The following is a 22,506-nucleotide window of genomic DNA, read 5'->3' on the forward strand; positions in this document are numbered from 1 at the left end:
AATCAAATCACCGCACCCGAGCGGTGGTTAGTGCAAAGTGACGAATCGAAACACCCCCCGTGCGGGATGGAAAGTGCAAAAAATTGAACGAACACCCGCCAGCGGCGGCAAGTGGCAACTCTAAGCCGCCACCTGTGTGCAGTGAAAAAAAAAAAAATTGAACCACCGTCTGCAAACGGTGCCTAGTGTACAAATTGAATCACCCGGGAGTTGGGGCGAGTGAATAAATCTAACCAGTTAGTGTGGGAAAAGTGCTAAAGTTGAACACCGATTGACGGTGACGGAACGGTCTGTGCAAATGACCCGAAATAGTGAAATTTAAACACCGTTCGATACGGTCAAAGTGATTCGCGTGTTGCTCTGAGTGATGTCGTGGAAATTCAATCAAGGCCACCCGCTCGTGGCCACCGCGTAGTGCCCCCTGAGTGGAAAACGAAAATAGTGATCGCAGGTTCCTCCCGCGTGGAGAACCACGAACAAAAAAGGTGATCGCCGCCCGCGTGCGGTAACTGCGGTTTGCTCCATTAGTGAGAGGCAATCATAAATTGTCATACCATCCAAAATGACAAGAGAAGAAGACCTTGCTGAGGTGGTTGAGACCACCAAGAATCAGCTGTGTTCCCTGGAAAGCAGTTTGAAAAGAATGGCCAGCGAGGCCAAAAAATTGAAGGATCCTTCATTGATTCACGTAAAAACAACTATCTCATTACTGGATAGTGTGTACGAGCAGGCGTCAAACGTTCTGCTAAAGTTGGAGGGCTTTGAAGGCCCTCAACAGCAACAGCGTAGGGAGCCACTAATGGCAATCTACCTCAACGCGAAGGTAACGCTGGAGGAGCTGGCGCAAGCACTGAGGCCAGCTCCCACAGCTGGTTCACCAAATGGACTACTGGATCAGACGATCCAGCAGTCTGCAAGCCGAGCTGATCATCTGCCCCGAATAGACCTGCCACGGTTCAACGGTTCGCCAACAGAATGGTTGGCATTCAAGAGCAGATTCGAGAAGCGAATCGCAACGATTGGAGAGGATGCGGACAAATTCGCATTCCTCACCAAATGCCTGGAGCATTTCGAGCCTGCAAAGAACTCGATCGAAGCGCTCGAGAACTCCGGCGCCACCTTCGTCGAAGCGTGGGCGAAGCTGGAAACCAGATTTTATAAGAAGAGAATAGCTTATGAGGGTTATTTCTCAAAATTACTCAAACTCAAAAAGAGCACGACGCCAAATGCCAAAGCCATCATGGCGTTAATCGACGCGGTGGACACCACGGTCCACGCCGCCAAACAAATCCAAAACGACCGAAATCCAAATTTGGATTGTGTGGCTAACGGATTACTCGTAAGCCTCGTTAAAGCCCGACTAGATGAAGGCACGCTCTCTAGAATGGAAGACAAGATGGACCTGCAAACAGTCTACACCTGGACCGAATTCAAAGGAGAATTGGAAAAACACGCAAACCAATTGGCATGTCTAAACATGAGCGAGGTCAAATCAGCCTCCACAAAGGTAATGGGTGCACTAACCCAAACAAAAAATTATCCAGAAAATAAAAAATCGCACCCATGCGATATTTGCGCCAAGGATGGACACAAAATCTGGTCATGTCCTGAATTCGCCACGATCAAACCCCGAAAACGTCAAGAAGTAGCAAAGCAGAAACGACTCTGCTTCAACTGCCTTCAGAAAGGACACGGAGTGTCCAACTGTAGATCGACTTACACATGTCGAACTTGCCAGGGAAAACATCACTCGATGCTTCATGAGGAAAAAGATTCAACCGCCACTCCCCCTCTCCAGCAGGTGAATGCAGTCTCAAACTCAGCACCATCCTCATCTAACAGTCAAAATTGACTAGCAGAGGGCTATGTGTTCTTGGCCACTGCAATGGTCAAGATTACTTCGCCCAACGGAACCTTCCAACCCGTCCGATGCCTATTGGACTCTGGAAGTCAACTAGAAGCTATAGCAGAGAGTACTTTCAAACGACTGGGAGTGCCTCATTTCAACGAAAAAACTATTGTCAGCGGAATAGGAGGTATGTTGCAACTTAATTCTAAAACAAAGGTGGTACTAATAGCAAATAGTACCAATTACACTATGGAGGTAGAGTTGGTCATCCTTCCTAAATTGTTAATGGACCAACCTACACAATGCATTAATCTTCAGGATGTGGATATTCCAGCTAACATTGTGTTGGCTGACCCACACTTCAATGTGAAAGGCCCCATCGAGCTGCTATTAGGTGCACGGGTATTTTACCAAGTGATGGAGGGAGAACAAAAGCGAATTGGAAGGGGCCCAACCTTCCAAAACTCTAAATTTGGGTGGCTGGCATGCGGACTAGTTGCAACAGGAGGCACGAACGCCTGCAGTGGTCCAATATTCCAAGAATCAGCGATGGGGTGGATCGCACAAGAACCATCCAACCATGTTAGTCCAGCCAGCATAGCATTGTCAATAAATCGCGAACCAAGTAGTTCAGCGTATCCGGAGGATGAATTGGCAAAATTAATCGAAAAATTTTGGAAGCTGGAGGAGGCCGCAGACCTGGTGCACCAACCAGCGGCCCTGTGCAACAATGAAGCGGAAGCTCATTTCCGCAACACAGTGAAAACGAACGCCGACGGCAGGTACGTCGTTCGTATCCCGCTACGGGGGGAGCCATCCTCTCTAGGTGAATCCTACTCTCAAGCTTATCGCCGTTTTACGTCTCTCGAGCGGAGACTAGAACGCAGCCCACAAACGTACCATGAATACCGGAAATTTATGGAAGAATACAAGAGTTTGGGGCATATGAAACCCATCAGCAATGAAGATTTCAACAAGGTGAAGTTCTTTATTCCTCACTCCTGTGTAATTAAGCCTGACTCAACATCCACCAAATTAAGGGTGGTGTTTGATGCCAGCGCTAAAACGTCAAGTGGAGTATCCCTAAATGACATCCAAGTCATAGGACCCACTATTCAGAAGGAACTGTTCGACCAGCTGATCGAATTCAAAACGCACGACAAAGTGCTGATGGGAGATATAACAAAAATGTACCGTCAAGTACAAGTAGCTGAGGAGGACACTTGGCTACAATGTATTCTCTGGCGAAACCAATCATGTGAACCAATTGAAGCGTTCAGACTGACAACGGTCACATATGGGGAAGCTGCTTCCTCGTTTCTGGCTTGCCGAGCCCTACACGCAGCTGGTGAAGATTATAGGGAAATTGATCCCGAAATCGCTGATCTCATACAAAAATCGTTTTACGTCGACAATTTAATGATCGGAGCAGCATCAACTGAGGAACTGCAACGAATGAAAAAGGGGATACAAGATGCCCTTCTTCGACACGGATTCCCATTGAGGAAATGGGCATCCAACGACGCTTCCACCCTGGAAGGAACGCCACCTGAGGACCTCGAACCCTTGATCCAAATGGGAGATCAAGAAGTAATAAAGACACTAGGGGTAGCATGGAACCCCTTGCATGACACTTTCCAATTCATTAGCAACGGAAAAGAAACGGGTTCACTCAAAACCCTGACGAAACGACAGATGGTGTCAAAAATTCTGCGTCTTTACGACCCAATAGGCTTAGTGCAGCCAGTAATCGTGACGGCCAAAATACAAATGCAGCAACTCTGGAAACATCGCTTAAATTGGGACGATGAAATCCCGAGTGACGTAATTAAAGAATGGAAGGAGTTCGAATCGTCGTTGGCAGAACTACAAAGAATCGAATTCCCGAGAATGACAATACCCAGCAAAACTATCGTATTAGATTTGCACGGTTTCAGCGACGCCTCAGGCAAAGCATATGGATGCGTAATATATTTGCATGCCATCGATCTGCAAGGGAATGAAAGCACAAATTTATTGTGCTCTAAATCGCGAGTAGCTCCATTAAAATACGAAGAATCACCCAGAAGTGCGACTTCGTCAATAAAAGCCACGATACCGCGCTTGGAATTGCAAGCGGCCTTACTGCTAAGCGAATTGAGCGCTAGAATAAAAGGCCTTCTAGGAAAGAGGATAACCTCTGAACACTACTACAGTGACTCCCAAGTTACTCTCAGCTGGATAAAGTCGCCTCCGTCCCGCTGGGACACCTTTATCCGAAATCGAGTCATGAAGATTCACCAGTTAACAAACCCAAATCACTGGGAATACGTGCCCACAAAGGAAAATCCCGCTGATATGGTGTCTAGGGGAATTTCCGTAAAGAAGCTGATCCAATCAGAACTCAACTTCTGGCTATACGGTCCAGAGTACATCAAGAAACGAGAGACTTATCCAAGAAATAAGTACAGATATGATTCAACAGCAGAAATAGAGCAACGTAGAGCGCCAACTGCATTACTGATAGCAGCTAAAGGCAAAGATTGCGCTGACCTCATAGCTAACTACCCGCACCACAATTCGTATTTCAAAACAGTGAGACATTTCGCATGGTTGAGTCGAGCCATCAACAATCTAAAAGGAATAAATGCCAATACGGGCATGAATCACAAGAGGTCAGGCCCTCTGACTAAAATCGAACTCGATCAAGGCTTGCAGCTCATAATCAAAACGATGCAAACCACTATTTACCCGAATGAAATGGGAGAATTAAACAGGAATGGAACGATACCTGCTAAAGGAGCATTCGAGCATATCAAAGTCAAGGTGGAACGTGGCATACTGCACATTGCAGGCAGGCTCCAAAATGCTAACATGCCAAATTCAGAGAAAAACCCAATGTTGGTGCCAAAGTCACACCCATTCGCACGAGTAATTATCAAGAATATTCACGAAATGCGATTCCACGCCGGAACAAATATCGTTATGAGTGAGTTTCGATTACAATTTTGGATGAGAGATCTTCGGCGCACAGTGCAAGGCGTCATACGGCATTGCGTCTCATGTGCGCGATCGCGGCCAAGAAGGCTACAACAAGAAATGGGGCAACTGCCAGCCCCAAGAGTCAATCAATCAGCAGCGTTCTCTCACACCGGAGTGGACTTATGTGGTCCGTTTGAAGTATTGCTAAACCAACGATCAAAATGCAAGATCATCGCATACGCTTGCATTTTTGTCTGCTTCACTACTAAGGCAGTGCACCTAGAAGTAGTCGAGGATCAGTCTGCATCAGCCTTTATCTCGGCTTTACTCAGATTCACTTCAATGCGAGGAGTTCCAGAGGTCATATACTCCGATAATGGACGGAACTTCGTAGGTGCCAGTAGGGAGCTCAATCGCCTACGAAAGGCTTACAACAACCAAAACTTTCAAAACAAAATTATCGACACTGCAGCGAAGAGTGGGATTCACTTCTCATTCATTCCCCCACGAAGCCCAAACTTTGGAGGGCTGTGGGAATCCAACATAAAGGTAGCAAAGAGATTGTTCAGTGCAGCAGCTAGAGGAGCTCAACTGAATATAATGGAGCTTCAAACACTATTTTATCAGGTGGCCGCGATTATGAATTCACGACCATTGACCGCAGTATACGCAGGAACAGAAGCTCCAACACCATTGACGCCAGGGCATTTTTTGATCGCAAGGCCCATGCAGGCCATACCCATGCCCACTCAACCTGAAAATACTGTCAACCTCACAACGAGGTGGAAACGTGTGCAGCATCAGACAGAACAATTTTGGAGAAGGTGGCACACAGAATATCTTCATCAACTTCGCAATTATGCAAAATGGACGAAACGACACGAGAACGTTAAAGTTGGCCAAATAGTGCTGATTGGCGATGACAACATTCCCGTGGCGCGCTGGCCCATGGGAATTATCACACAAGTTCATCCCGGCGAGGATGGAATAGTTCGCGTGGCAGTGGTTCGAACCTCTACTGGCACGTACAAACGCAACGTTCGCACATTGGCGCCTCTACCAATAGAAGAGGAGCACGAATCCACACACAACCAGGAGAGTCACAGCGTCATCGATAAAGACGTTACAATTACTCAGCGAGAAACTTCAGAGTTCGAAGATGAACCCCCACCGCAAGCACCACAAATGATTTGGGACGGTCGCCTACGCGCTCGTCCCAAAGGGGGGAGAAAATGGAAGTAGCCAAACTTTCATCCGGGCTAAACCTTGGAGCCCGGCCCAAATTCAAACCAAAATCTACTTCTGATGTGTGACATTGTCACACAAAAAACATACGAATGCAGCACCAGCATAAAATGTGCTGCCAACGGTCGCAATCGTCGCGACAAAGTCCATAGCAGTCAGCAACATATATCCGGCTGGCCAGCGGTCACGACCGCGAGGGTCCAACGTGCATCGATGTTCCCGCTGCATCAGCAATGCCATACGCTGCCCATCAACTATAAACTGGGCAGCAACCACCCAAGTCGCCCCGAGAAGGAAGACATCGTTCGACATCGCAACACACCTATCGCAAGAAATTGGAGATGTGGCCATTCTCGGAAAGCAGCCCCGAAGTCACGGTGGAGAACAATATCTCCACCCATACAGTGGCAGGGTATACGATCGATACCCTGTTCATCATCGCCGTGATCATCACCGTCATCGTCTGGCGTTGGCGGCAAAACATGCGGCGCATCCGGTCGTTGGAGGCAGCGACCAGGCGCAGCCAACTCAACGTTTAAGCGGGCGTCACCCGACGCCGCTTACGCAGCAATTTAGGTGCTCCAACCGGAGCACACCAAAGTTGGTGCACCCGGCACCAAAGGACGAGCGAAAGGGAAGAGTGCACACGGCACTACTGTGTACAACATAATCAAACTCTGTAAGATTCTGAAATATATTTAGTCAGTCTATAAGCGAGCGCGAACGGGTACAGTCTTTTTTCTTGAAAGAACGGTCCCCGGTTTGTGCACCATCAAGTATCTACCTCAACAGATGACCCACCCTAGTAAACCATCCAACCCTAAATCAACAGTATGACCGTAAAATTCACTTTTACTGACCGTATCCCGGCCAAATGCGTTTTAATTTCGGTATTTATCTTCCCCCGAGAATATCTCCGTCTCGAAGTCCCGAAAAAAAAAAACTCAAATAGTTATAGGATAGTTTGAAACCAGGGTAAATACGTACGCTTTCTCGTCCCTCCTCGCGGCTACTGCTGCGCCGCCGGTCGTCACTTCTGCCCTCCAGCGTTCCGGATTTGGAGATTGGGTTTCGTTGTTTGCTTTTCCTGTGGTTGGCACTCTAACTCTCGCACACACACACAGACGCCCACGTGTGGAGGGATAAAATTTTCCACTTCTTCCTTCGAATGTCACCGGATGATTCTGGACAAGATGATGATGATGATTTCGCGACCGTTCTGCGGAATGAGTTTTCCCGGTTCATTAGTATGCGAACAATAGGGACTCCAAAATGGGAGAGGGACAATTAAGCACCATTACGCTAGTATAATACACGTTTTTAATTATTTCTCTGTCAGTATGTTTTGTGACGATAAGTTTGCAGTCGGAGTACTTTTAATTAAATTTGTTTTTCACGTGACAATCCTCTCTTGTTTCTAGTATGTACTTAGTTTAAGCATAGATACAGTCTCGTCGCGGAAATAAACCTTGTGCTATGATGATATATGAGTATAACTTCAATGGTTCTACGGGTGTGATGGGCTGCGACTCAGAACGAAGGGTGTCTGCTAGTGGGTGGGCGTAGCTAGGAAAATTGTTTGCATTAAAAAAAAAACGGGTGAAATGTAAACGGTTTACGAAACACGTCGAAGGTGTAAAACTTAAAGAGTTTCCAAAATCTACAAAAGAAAAAAAAATGGAAACATAAATAGTAATAGGAATAGAAATAGGAATAGGAATAGGAATAAGAATAGGAATAGGAATAGGAATAGGAATAGGAATAGGAATAGGAATAGGAATAGGAATAGGAATAGGAATAGGAATAGGAATAGGAATAGGAATAGGAATAGGAATAGGAATAGGAATAGGAATAGGAATAGGAATAGGAATAGGAATAGGAATAGGAATAGGAATAGGAATAGGAATAGGAATAGGAATAGGAATAGGAATAGGAATAGGAATAGGAATAGGAATAGGAATAGGAATAGGAATAGGAATAGGAATAGGAATACGAATTCAAAACTACAAAATTTCACAGCCACTTATTTCATCATTTGGATTGTTAAGAAAATGTGAGAAATTCTATTTGAACCACCCTTATGTATAATAGCATTGTTCCATTAGATGGAATTTCTGGAAGAATCTTGAAATCTTGCATCATTCATTTTACATGGTTGGAAAAGACATAGTGCTTAAAATGTTGAAAGAACCATCGTGTTCTTCATCTATCAAATTTCCGTGCCTATTCCTGATCTTTTAAGAAGGCATTTCCCACATCCGGTATCGCATTCTGTAACTTTGCTCTCTCATTCCCCACACTTACACGACAACCCGTTCGCAAGACTGACGCTGCTGCAGAGCGTTGTCACTTCAAAGCGTGGTAGAACACAAACTACGATGCACACTTGAAAATTCTAAGCTGTGTGGGCCGCGCGGTCGCTGTTTCCACACTTCCAATGGCATTTTAAATAATCGTCCCGAGAATTCCACTTGAAATTTGCATACTTTTTACCGCTTGTTTTACGTCCGGAGGGTACTTGCTTTGCTTTGCCCACCGTCGAACCGAGCCTTAGCTCAGGAAACCGGAAATTCCAAGAAGCTACAACACGACGAGGCTCAAGCGGAACTCGTGTCCCATGATGGAAGATAACAACAAGCCCGGCGCTACTAGCAGACACCGCTCTTCCTCTCAGCGGCGCACAGTGGGCAAAAACGGAGGCGAAACCGAAAAGTTTAGAAGGCGCTGGTTTGTAACGATACAATATATCTATATCCATCTGAAAAGCACATTGATTGGTGAAAGTCTCCCCTTGGGCAGACTTCGATAAGCCCCTTTTTTGGCCATTATTTTATACTTTTAACATATAATTAGATTAACCCCTCTACCGGCAGCTTCATTTTTTACCGCTAAAAAAATATTCAAATCGCGATAACTATTTTGTTACTTGATATTTTTGCACCATTTTTTCACAAAATCTCAAAAAACTCTTCTAGTTTAAGAATACATGTCGATAATAATCATTGGTGATCTAGTTTTGAAGATATTCCGATGTTCCTTGGGGGACCAACATTCTCCATATAAAATGTCTTTGGCGACCATTTTGCTTTTGGTCAATTTATCAAAAAAATAAAATGTGTATTATACAAAGCTAGGTAATAAGGAGCTGCTCTGAAAAAATCATACAATCGGTTTAGTATTCTTGGAGAAATCTGAAAATTACGATATGAGGTGTGTCCAGCGGTACATAAATGCTCATTACTCAAAGACGGGTGCACCAAATTGCTCATTTTTTACAATATACTCGCATTAATGTATCATTCCGTAGAGTGAATATCCGAATTTTATAAAAATTGTGTAACCTGAGATATTTTCGTAGGTTATGGCTACGCGTCGGTCCCCCAAGGAATTTTGGAATATCTCCAGATATTGATGGCCAATATCTCCAGATACAGATGGCCAATTATCAATATCGACACATGTTCTTAAACTAGAAGAGTTTTTTTTAGGGCTTGTGAAAAAATGGTGCAAAAATATCGAGAAACAAAAAAGTTATCGCGATGTGAATACTTTTTGAGCGGTAAAATATGAAGCTGCCGGTAGATGGGTTAAGCAACCAAGTAATCATAAGCACTAATAGCATCATAGAAACATACAGGCAATAATAACATAATAGCACTACAAATGTTGGCACGCCTAATAATAGCACTTCAACCGCATAGGAGCAATTCTCGCTGAAACCAGGCCGCCATCGGCACCCATCGTTAGAATTCCAATTTTATGTCACTGATCGCTAGCTTTCGATAAAACTTAAGGGTGGTCCTTTTTGTTTTCTCAAATTGGTGGACCCCTCGTACGCCAGCTAGCTAAACAGTTTGCAAAAAAGCCCATTTTTTGATAAATCTTGGGTATTTCTTCACGTGATATGTCTCATATTTCCCTTGGAACACATACCAAACTTAATGGCATCGTATAGAGAAAGGATATAGCTTTCATTTGAAGTTAAAAAAATCCGGCGGCCATTTTGAATTTGGCCGCCATCTTGAATTTTGTTAGAAAAATCGTTTTTTCACCATTAGCGCACCGCTCGTTTTGAATTCTGAGATCACCATCAGAAAGCTGAGGAAAAATTGCGTAAGATAGGCTACAGAAACTAGGTGTGCAATGGTATTTACCCTATGAAATGAACGATTTTCTAAAACATGTTCCACGATTTTGACGTATATGGCGAGTGCAATCAATGCAAACATCATTTTTTGTACAACAAAGATACAAGTTTTCAATAGTTGGTGTATTTTTCGAGTCAGATGAAGAATAGGAGTATTATTTAGAGTGATAAAATCTGGCGGCCATCTTTGATTTTGACGCCATCTTGATTTTGACTAGTAGAATGAATTTTTCACCTTGATAGCACTCAGCATGTCGAATTTAGAGGTTACCAATAAAAACAAGGTTTCGCATACTCTTCTTCTTATTATTCTTCATTTTCCTGACGTTACGTCCCTAGTGGAACCGAGTCTGATACTCAGCTTTATTAGTTATAAATACAGGTTATTAAATAGGAATTTTCTTTTATAATACGATTTTTAATAACAGAATATTTCTTCGACATATCTTTGAATTCAGTTATTATGAATAAATAAATTTAATGAATAAAAACCGTCCAAAAACATTGATTGAAATAAACAATTTTTTTTTTACCATAGGGGAACTGTGGGTAAAATGAACAGGGGGGGTAAAATGAACAGCTTTGTGTTCTACGGTAATTATGCTATAAATCAATGCAAAACATAGCACCATCCTTAATCTTCAGAGTAAGGAGCTATTTCGACAACTCTAGCGCGATATTGAACTGTCAAAAGCTGGAAAAGTAAACAAAAACAAAGTACGCCTATGCGTTTTGTCATTTGATGTAAATTTTCACTAGTGGAATTTAAGGTTTTTATGACTAAAATCATGAAAAATCTATTGAACTGCGTGGTACATCATATCTTTAAAGTATTTATGTGAAGTAGACGGAAATTGAAAGTATTTTTATCTTTTAAATTCTTAGAACAAATGATTTGAATATGTTGTTTCTTTGGGGGTAAAATGAACCACTCGAGATGGGGGTAATATGAACACCATGGCAGGATGAATACTACCGGATTTTAATTCAGATGTCGAGAGTTTTCCGGAGGAAATATAGAGACAGATATGGACAGCCATCCAAAAGGTCGCAGCTAAACTTTCCATCGATTCCGGAATGTCTGGGAGATATTCATTGATCATGTATCAGATGCCGAGAATCATGCCACAACCCGTTCAATTTGAATGGTGTTCATTTTACCCCCACTACATGTTCATTTTACCCCCAGTATATGTTCATATTACCCCCACTGTATGTTCATTTTACCCCCAAGACTATGTTCATATTACCCCCGTTACATGTTCATTTTACCCACATGTTTGGACTATTAACTCTGTGGAAAGAAAATTTCAAAATTATAATAATGTTGATAAAATTCCATTTCCATCACAATATATCAACTGGTTACATTGCATAAACATCCTTCTTCAGTTCCGAGCAATTGAAAAAGAATCTGACTGCTTCATAAGCAAGAAAACATGAAAATTGCTTAGGGTGTTCATTTTACCCCCAGTTCCCCTATGCTTTTTTTGTCATCGAATGAAGTTTATAAATTGTGCGTTGGGACATTAGTAAGTTTTGTGGTAATATCTGTAGTTTTAACGTAAAACATTTCCAAAAGTGCATTAATTTAGAATGGAAATCTTAAATTTTTAAGCAAAAAAATCCTTGATTTTCTGAATCATAAAGTATTGTTTTTACTAACACCCAACATGCATGTGAAAAATAGCGAAATTGAAAGGTGAGAAGCAGGCTTTGTTCTAATGTGGACGTAATGCCGAAACTCAGGGGAATCATTTTGAGTTTGGAAAATCTGGTGGCCATCTTGGATTTCGACGCCATCTTAGTTTTTAGCAGTAGAATGATTTTTTACCATCTCAGCGCTCTTCATGTTTAATTGATTGAAGATCTCCGTTAAAAAACAAACAGATTCTTTATTTCTTATCTTATTTTAGCTGTTCAACAGATTGTTCATTTCTATCAATGGTTTTAGACCAAATAAATGAAAGAATTAATGCTATTTTTCAACTCGCAGATATGCAGAACAATCATTCAGGTGGCAAATAAGCGTTAAAAAATTCTACTTGTTAATTTATTTTTGAAGCTTAGGGGCTGGCTTTATTCCAGTAGGGACGTAACGTCAGGAAAAAGAAGAACAAGAAGAATAGTAAGTGCAACGGTGGCATTAAAATTCAACATGTTGAGTGTTATCAAGTTGAAAACTCATTCTACTACTTAAAACCAAGATGGCGTCAAAATCCAAGATGGCCGCCAGATTTTTTCACTCAAAATAATACTCCTATTCTTCATCTGACTCGAAAAATACACCAACTATTGAAAACTTGTATCTTTGTTGTACAAAAAATGATGTTTGCATTGATTGCACTCGCCATATACGTCAAAATCGTGGAACATGTTTTAGAAAATCGTTCATTTCATAGGGTAAATACCATTGCACACCTAGTTTTTGTAGCCTATCTTACGCAATTTTTCCTCAGCTTTCTGATGGTGATCTCAGAATTCAAAACGAGCGGTGCGCTAATGGTGAAAAAACGATTTTTCTAACAAAATTCAAGATGGCGGCCAAATTCAAAATGGCCGCCGGATTTTTTTTAACTTCAAATGAAAGCTATATCCTTTCTCTATACGATGCCATTAAGTTTGGTATGTGTTCCAAGGGAAATATGAGACATATCACGTGAAGAAATACCCAAGATTTATCAAAAAATGGGCTTTTTTGCAAACTGTTTAGCTAGCTGGCGTACGAGGGGTCCACCAATTTGAGAAAACAAAAAGGACCACCCTTAAGTTTTATCGAAAGCTAGCGATCAGAGACATAAAATTGGAATTCTAACGATGGGTGCCGATGGCGGCCTGGTTTCAGCGAGAATTGCTCATAGAAACTCTATTACTGCACCATGAATGCTTCTAAGCTTGATGTATACAAGCAATAAATAAGTACAATATAGGCTCTATACTCGTATATAGATCACCCAACTTGAACAGTTCTTCTCTATGCTTAAAAAACGGCTTTGTAGCTTTCAAAACCCACATTGAGGGCATTCAAGCCAAATGTAACAAGTTTATAAAATTACTTAATCCACTTATTAATAGAAAATCAAAACTTTGTCATAAGAAGCAGTTTTTGACCGTCCAACAAATTTTTAGGTCAGCCATGTTGTATGCTGTACCAATATGGACTAGCTGTTGTACCAGAATAAAAGCTCTGCAGAGGACTCGAAATAAAAATTTTAAAATGATTCTGAAGCTTCCTCTCTCTTATAGTACAAATGATTTACATAGAATATACAATGAAGAAACGTTAATAATCTTGTAAAATATGAATCTGTTCCGTTAATAAAAATCTTTCAATATTTTATGCCATCGTTAAAATGACAGCACATGTCTTTTCGTGTAGCAAATACAAATTCAGCTATACCTCTTTTTATGTGTGCTGCCATCAGTGAGTCGTTTAATCTGTGTAGAAATATTTCGGCATGTTCAAATAAACTAGAGCTCGCGAGTTAAATAAATTGCATAATTGAAAGCGCAGCGCATAAATCGAGCTAATTGCGTCGAAGTAGTTTTCCACTGACTTTCTATAGAATTTAGGCAGCCATGCCATGCTCCAGATCCGACCAATGAAAAAAGAGGTTTTAAACCCATTGTAGTCCATAGGCTAGTAGTTGCGTCGTAATTTGAAGGTTCTAACTACTTCGAATCACGCTCGTTTGTTCATATTGGTGGAGCACGTGATAGTGGTAACACGTTAATTTTGACTGTGGAAACTATTTGTAGAATTCAAGTAAAGCTTTCAAAAATCAGTTGAGATTCAAATTAATGTGTGTAAAAGTGATGTGATGTACTTGGGATGTGTTAATAAAGGCAACTGCGATGTTTAGGCGGCGACTTAGACCCAACAACGTGGGCGGCTAATCTTAACCAATCTAGGCTAGCTTAGGCCACACTTTGAGCGCAACTGAGCTTAGGCCCACTCCGACAAGTTGGTGGTAGTTTTTCCGATAGTACGGACCACTGTCCAGAACATTCGTGTGGAAATACGGTCCAGGAGAGTTAAGTCCTACGATATAGTGTGGTTGTTGTCGCGGCTAATCACGTGCCAACTCGTCAAATCACCGAAGCCCGGGGACGCCTATGCCTCGAAGAACAAGATCAAGCACGAGTTGAAGAGTTTAAATGCCGATCGTTTCAAGCGCCTGACGCCTACCCCATCGACGCAGCAAAGACACCGTCCAGCTGGCATCAGCCGTTGGAGCATCACCTAGCCATAAACAGACGTGACGTCACAAAGCAGTTAGGGTTTGCCTCGACTAATAAATTAGAATCAAACATTAACAAAACTTTAAGTTCAGAAATTTGCAAAATTTTTTAAATTCTATTTTTTTTTTCGTTTTTCTCGTATTTTTTTTGAATTGTTCAATTTCTTCGAGTTTAGGTTTGACTTTGCCGAACCCGGTCGTCAATTGGTAGAATTTGTCGAAGTTACTGAACTTTTAATTGAGATTTCTTTCACTACCATGTAGTTTTGGACAGCTTTTTGTATTTTAGATTCTGTTTCATTTTTCTTCTTAAAAGTGAAATTTCAATAATGGATTATAACTGTTGGCTTACCCTGAGGAGGCAGTATAATGCCGGGATATTTGATCAGGGTTAATGGTCCTTTCTCGAAAGGTGACGTTTATGCCTTTATGGCTTTATAGGAACAGAGCCGAATGGCTTTATAAAAACATCCCATCTGTTGCGGTCTATGATCGACAATGTATCGCAAGTTGTTACAAGTCTGATAAATAGGAGCAGCGAACAAGAGCCCCAAAGAGAGAGCGATGATAAAATCAATGTTTCTCGCTTGCTTTCCGTTGGGGGTAGGTGTTTTACTTTACTGGCACGATAAACAATCTCCGATATTCCGATATGGATAGTTTCCCCCAGGTTTGAAGCTTGTTTAGAGGGGTTTTATCATGCACCGCTATCCCCCGATCTGATCAAGGTTGTAGCAGTATACGAGCGATACGTGAGAGATTGTCTCAATTTTCTCTGGATTCAATCCCTGGTGACATGTATATTTTGGTTTACTCTTTTATCAGCCAAATGTCATTTAGTCAGATGACACTGTTTTTAACATATTGTATGCTTGGTTGCAGGACATTTCCCGGAAAGTCAAACCCCAGAACGACATTCCCCCAGAATGACATCCTCCAGAATGAGAAATTCCCCAGAAAACCATTCCCCAGAATCCTTTTTAGGGTCGATGTACCAATAGCCGCATAGCTAAGAACAAAATTTAGTATAAAATCGAAAAATAACGCTAGCGTCATTATTCTTACATCATCTGAAAGCTTATCTTGGTTTTATGGGAAAAATATGAAAACTACGAAAAAACATATGTTTGTTGTTATTATTGCATGTGCCACTATAGGAATACATGTGCCTGTAGTAGAACTATTTCTAATTCTAAGCGCTGTTCCTATAGTACCACGGCGTTGGCAAAATACTTATCAAAACCGTATTTTTACAAAACTTTTATATTTTTCCGATAAATTGTGGATCAAAAGCTTTCGTTTGATGTAAGAAAAGTTCTTAATTCATCAATTATTTCGTATAATAAAAAAATAGTTTATCTCAGTAGTGCTACAATAGCAATAGCAGGAACAATAGGTTTACTATAGAGGGAGCTCAAATTTCAAGCAAAACTAATTATTTCGATCATTTTTTGATTAAAATCAAGCTGTGTAACAATGGTACTTAGATAAATTGCTCCTGACCTTTGAAAAGATTTCTAGAAAAACGGTCATAAAAGGCCTCTAGTGCGACTATAGGGGACTGTCCACTAAGAGAACACTGACCCTACATGTTTTTAAAACTGTACCTATTGCATTGATTTGAGTTCACCCAAAATATTATTTTGTCAAAATCATTAGTATGGATCTCAAGCGAATAAAATCGGAATTGAGTCAAAAACAAAACCTTTCAAAAGGCGAGTGTTTACTTCCAAGGGAGGCAAGGGATTAAGGACTTAGCCTAGTCACGACACTGAAGACGGCCTTACAGTTGAGGTTGAAATACGCATATCTGTCAAAGGATACAAACTCTAGTGAAATGAAATGGTATAGTACAAAATTCGGTGTTTTCATCTAGTTAATGATACGCAATTAAAAGAAGAAGATAATATAGATTATAAGGTCATCTTCGACTAAATGCTCAGATATTTTAGAATTAGCAGAACAGGCTTGATCCATTTTTAGGTATTGTTAATCAGAAAACCAAATTCTCTTCAATTTCAAAACAAGCTGCGATATTTTGTGATCAATTATCTAGAACGAATCGTTGTTACTAGGAAATGTTTGTGTATGAGATTCATAGTAAAATTCAACCAAAAATGTTCTCCAAAATAAACAATGGTGCAGCAAGCGAACTTGAGTTTGTATACATTTTTTGCGAACTTTCAATTGTTTCCTATTCAAATTTTGAGTCGTTCGATAAATTTGTCTCCGAGACGTCGGGAACAGCAGTTGCATTCAAATGTGACAGCAAAATTGTGAACATTGAATTCCCTTTACGGATTCCTACAAAAAAACCACATCGAACCATGTAAAGTTGCAGAAGCCGCAACATTTTTTCAATGTTATATTGACACCAATTTTCTGAAGTTTTTAGATTGAAAAGATCATAAGACCATGTTACTGTTTGTTTCCGTAGAACAAGCGTAAAAACTTGTTCATTCTGAAGATTGTTTTTAGACATGCTTTAATCTTTTATAACAAAGGTGAACATGAAATTATTGCGACACTGAAAATATCATGCCAATTTTCTCATAATGTTTAGAATCAAACTAAAATGATGCCCTCGATCAAAGTCTTTACACTGCCATCCGGTACCAGTCTTCAGTTTTTTTTTTCCATTTTCTTAACATGTCCTTCTCATCTTTGACTGTTTTCTTGCTCTTCCAAAGTTCCCGCTTCATTATTGCCCAGTACTGCTCCACCGGGCGCAGCTCCGGACAGTTTGGCGGATTCATGTCCTTTGGGCCAAAATGGACAGAATTGGCCTCATACCACTCCAGGACACTTTTAGAATAGTGGTATGATGCCAAATCTGGCCAAAATAGTGTAGCTTCGTCGTGCTGCTGCAAGAACGGCAAAATGCGCTTATCAAGGCACTCAGATTTGTAAATCTCGCCATTTACTGTGCCCTTTGCCACGAAAGGCTCACTCCTCAGTCTGCAAGAGCAGAAGGCCTGCTAAATGAGATATTTGGTGACGAACTTCGACATTTTCTTCTTTTTAAATTTGTCGTCCACATCGAACTTGCTCTTGCCGGTGAAAAACCCCAACCCCGGAATTTGCTTAAAATCCGCTTTTATATACTTTTCGTCGTCCATCACACAGCAGCCATATTTTGTCAGTATCTTCTCGTAGAGCTTCCGTGCCCGAGTTTTAGCCGTCGGTTGTTGCCGCTCATCACGGTTTGGGAAGTTCTGTATCTTGTATGTAAGTAGTCCAGCTCTCTTCTTTGCAATCTGGAAGTAGCTCTGCGACACGCCGATCTCTGGAGACGGTTGAATGGTGAATGTTCAACATTTTTCCCAACTGCCGGCGCGACAGGTCAGGAAATTCCAGGTGTTTGGAAAGAATTTGTTCTCTCGACTCGCGTTGGTTCACCTCCATTTTCGTTGAATCGAAAGACACGACTTCGAGTTTGACAGCATATAAACAATACACATCAATGAGAAAGTGTGCAAAATTTGGTTGATTTTTACCCAATGGTTGGAAAGTTATGCCCTGTTGAATTTTCGTGTTCGCCCTTTATGACCATTTTATTTATTTATTTTTATTTATTTTTCTTACACAACATTTTTTGGCGTCTTACGTAGGTTATATGGATATTACATCAATTCTTTTTTTGTCTTTGTTAACGAGATTTCTCCCCAGGGTTAGTTCATCTCGAGACCAAGCAACTTGGCAAAGAAAGCTCTCATTTAACAACTGTGGAAGTACTCATAAGAACACTATGCTGAGAAGCAAGCTCTGTCCCAGTGAGGACGTCATGCCAGTAAGAAGAAGAAGAACGAACAGCTTTACTTCCCTTACAAATGAAGTCCCCACTATAACTTTTTAAGTCATAAGTGACTACCTCCGGGATGGGATTCGATCCCACGTCCTCGGCGTGTGTTCTAACCGCTACACCAGGTCCGTCCCCTCATCAATTCGGTTCAGAGATGATTTTTCGTTTTGAAGATATATGCATTCATGTAAAATTTCTGTAATTAGAAGACGTTGCATTATTAGTAAGAAAAACATATAAAACTTGTTTCTCGATTAATGACGAGATATCGATGATGTACTGCTTTGTTTTTTCATATGTTTTTTTATATGTTTTTATTGCAAGTTTGAACAAATGTAGAAAGCCTAACTGCAATCAATTTTCTGTAAGTCACACTAACATTAGAATTTGATGCATGTTAAATCACAAAACATTCTTAAATTTCTCTTGGCTCAGATTCCTTATTTTACCAAGTCCAATAAAACAGCCGATCGTTAGGCGACCTTTATATACATCTTTGTCAATCTACTGTCTAAAAACTGAATGTTTTTCAAGCATGAGCTCATGTCATCTTCATTTACAGAAGAGAGGATCGATCATGCAACTTGCGCCCTTATTATAGCACACGCTTGATCTTCAAGTTTCGCGAAATTTGCCTGATCATGCGAAAAAAAGTCATCAACATTTCACATTTTCGGTTTGTTTTGCGTAAAACTGCTTGTTTATGCAATTTTTTTTTATGTCAAATTAGTGTGTATTTATCTGTAAACATAAGATTTTGGCTGGTATAAAGTATGTTTGTCGTAAAAGTGTCGGTATTTCATGTTTCGACCAGCGAACTTTTGCCCCTCCGGTGAAACAAAGGTTCGTTTAATACAATCAAAGAAATTATAGCAAATATGTTGAAGGTTAAATGTATGGTATTTATTTCTTTACAACTGCTATTGTTTTTATGGATATTTTGATTATACCACTAAGGTCGAACATGTTCCCTACCTTACTCTGATTGGATAATAATAAATTCATGAGCAAAATACCTTCCATCCTGCTTTCTTCAAACAACTGTTATCGTACGAATTTGCTGACGACAGCTATATTTGAATACAAAAACAAACCTTCTATCCTTCCCCGACCAATGGATTACAACAAAATTGTAGCACAATTACAGTACCGGACAGAATAAAGTACGCATTGGCCGTTTTTCCATACAAAATGGTCAAGTTTGGAGATCTGAATCTCAGCTTTTAGTGGTCCGATTGATCTGAAATTTTCACCACAGCCTAGATATAACATAGATTTTACTCAATTAAAATATCACTGCATTTGAAACACAATCTTTTAAATTATTGAAAATATCTCAATTTGCAAAAAAATGCAAAATTTAATTTTGAAAATATTTTGAAAACAATCAGTTTTACCGAAAAATGATGTTCTGCAAACTTGTGTGTCTTATCAAATTGTACATTTTTGCAGAAGAACATATTGCTCTAAATATTTTCATTTAAAAATTATTTTTACTTTAAAATTTTGTAATTTTTTTTTTTCGAAATTTGAGATTTGCGATTACTTAAAAGTTAGTTAATGAAAAACTATGAATTTCTAGCCTAGCAAATTTGAGGTTACTTTCAAGCTGCGGTGAAAATTTCAGGTCAATCGGACAACTAGAAACCGAGATATAAGACTCCAAACTTGATCATTTTGTATGGAAAAACGGCCAATGCGTACTTTATTCTGTCCGGTACTGTATATCAAGATTTAATACAATTAACAAATTGTGTTTTATTTTTGTTATAATCGCTTTAAATTGATGGAGGAAATTATAACATAATTAAAACAAAATCAGTTATAATAACAAAGACTGTTTCAAAACATAAGTATAACACACTTTGTTGTGAAAGATAAAGAAACATTGCTTATGACAAATTTTGTTATAATTCAGCTATGAAAAATAACAAACTGAGTGATATTTTTGCTTGATTTGAAACATAATGAGTAACATTTTTGTTTAAATTATAACATATTTTGTTAAGTGTAGAGGAAATTGTGTTATAATTTTTGTTATTTCAACTACTAACAAGCCAAAATTATAACATATTTTGCTACAAAAACGCGTTAACTGAGTAACAAAAACTGTTACAACTCTTTTGGAATCCACTGGTCAGGTCAATATGATGGTAGCCAAGCAGCTTTAGGATTTACAGTTTTTAACTCTCACAGAAAAGGTCCATCCATATTTTCAAACTAGCAAGCGTTTTTATTCAATGAGGTTCGAATTCCACATTGATCTTGAACCTTAATTGAACTGAGACATTTAAATCTTTATCTTGTTTTATAACTTTGCAAAAATTCTAGTTCAATTAGAATTGGAAAGGTAAATCCTGGTAAAAGTCTGCTTTCAAATCCTTGTATTCTATTCGAGATCTATAAGATTGGGTTATATGATGAAACTATAATAAAAATCGTTGATTTGAAATTTAAATAAATTTCACTTTGTTTTGTACATAGGCTGTTCTTCGGACCTTCTTCCTCTTCTTCTTCTTTCTTTCTACGTAGTCTACACAAGTTGCAACTATCACCAATCGATTTCTAATGATTTTTCACATGGAAATAAGTACACCATTACGTTTTGCTCGTCACATTGCCCACTGTGCGGCGGCGGAAGCAAAGATGGTTCAACAGCATCGCTACGACGCAATAAAGTTTTTTCACACACCCTCCGAGACTGCCTGCGACCAAAATGATTCTACACGAACGATGACGCTTCTGTCGCGATTCTATATCTTCTATGCACGGCATAGGGTGGCCTATCATTTGAACTGTTTTCGATGTTAGACGTCAATTGCTTTGAATTGTTTGATTCCATATGATACCACGAAATTTATAGAACTTTAACTCAGTTGCTAGGTATAATATCATTTAAACGATATTCTGCTATTTAAATGACATGAGAAAGAATTAAATGGTGAAATAAGTCTTTCATATGATCAATATATCTAATATTTCAGTAATGTTTTGCCTTTCAGAATGTGATCTGACAAACTTCGAACAGACCTCGATCACCCTAATCCACAGCTTCCACCACAATCAGAATAAATATTCACCCGGTCAAACAGATACGACGCGCGACGACCGACCGATACACTAAATCACTAGCGCTTTCTGCTACTGAAGAGCGTCGTCATTTCGCGCCAGCCTCTAGCTGGAGTCTGCGAAGAACTGGTGCTCGGAAAAGCGGAAGAAAAATGCTCACCCTTTGCGAGGAAAAGCGATGGATCCCACGGTGGAGCTTTCGCTCGATCTTTTTCCACCCAGCACTAGCAGCGACTGTCTAAAAAGCTCTCTCGTAACGACGCGCGTTGTTTTTGATTGTTGGCTTCGTATTGAATGAGAGATATCGGGGCATGGTATTGAACTTAGGGAGATGAAGTCGACGATCTGCTCTCGTGTCAGAGGGGGTTGATTTCAATGTAAGGGACAAGGTCAGAAAGCATCCCCCTGTACACAACTTTGGCTGTGGGTAGGTTGTGGTCATCATCGGCAATCACAATGTCTTATAATGTGTTATGAATATATATTCCACAAGTATGAAATTACACCTAAAGTTACTGATAAATGAAACGGAAACTACGAGATAGGATCTACCAATTAAAATAAAAGACGGTATATTCCCTGCATTGATGGAGTCATTACTACACTACCAACAATATTCGGGTAAGAAAATATCATTTCCTAATAATACCGGATTGGGGTGGGGTGGTATCGCCAGAAATTGTCTCACCCTACCAGATTATACAAGTCATCTGGCGCAAAAGAGCGGCATGTTGGGAGATGATGAGCTTTTCGGGGAATTTCATTAAGTAACAATGGAAGCTTCTTCTGAAAATATGAATGGACAAGAGCAGTCCGGTCGTCGTTTTTTATGAATGGATTCGGCGCGCTGAGATGAAGTGTTATGTTTCATTACACGGTCAGCATGTGATGTAGGGAAATGAACTTGACGCCGGATAAAGCGTGGATGATGAGAAATGGTTTATATCATTCGATATATGCTGGATTTAAAAATGTTAGAATTAGTTATTTTTTGTTCTGCAATATTTTTACACATATTTGAATTTAAACTAGTTGTCACTGTTTCGCGATCAAAATATTCCTCTAGCTAGAAAGTAGTTCTTGTATAGCATTTTAAGAAGGTTTTATAAGGGGCCAAACCTTTTTTAAAGTCTATATAAAAACTCCTTCACAGACTATTCCAAAACTTTTCTCTAGGGATCATCAAAAATTG

General features: G+C 40.1%; 1 protein-coding gene across 2 annotated transcripts in view; it reads right to left on the reverse strand.

Annotated features, from left to right (window-relative positions):
- LOC5568002 (dual specificity protein phosphatase 3) overlaps window positions 1-21,590 on the reverse strand; it is a 126,032-nt gene extending 104,442 nt beyond the window's left edge. Inside the window, exons 1-2 of one of the 2 annotated variants that reach the window (XM_021847865.1) lie at window positions 21,475-21,590; window positions 7,043-7,274 (exon numbers count right to left, since the gene is read on the reverse strand). The gene's annotated coding sequence lies outside the window, so the exon portion shown is untranslated. Of the gene's footprint in view, window positions 1-7,042; window positions 7,275-21,275; window positions 21,438-21,474 lie in introns of those variants that run through there. The other variant, XM_021847864.1, reaches the window with a different exon arrangement.
- Window positions 21,591-22,506: the final 916 nt, after the last annotated feature.

Source organism: Aedes aegypti, chromosome 2 (assembly GCF_002204515.2).
Source record: "Aedes aegypti strain LVP_AGWG chromosome 2, AaegL5.0 Primary Assembly, whole genome shotgun sequence".
In the NCBI taxonomy this organism is placed as follows: Eukaryota; Metazoa; Arthropoda; class Insecta; order Diptera; family Culicidae; genus Aedes; species Aedes aegypti.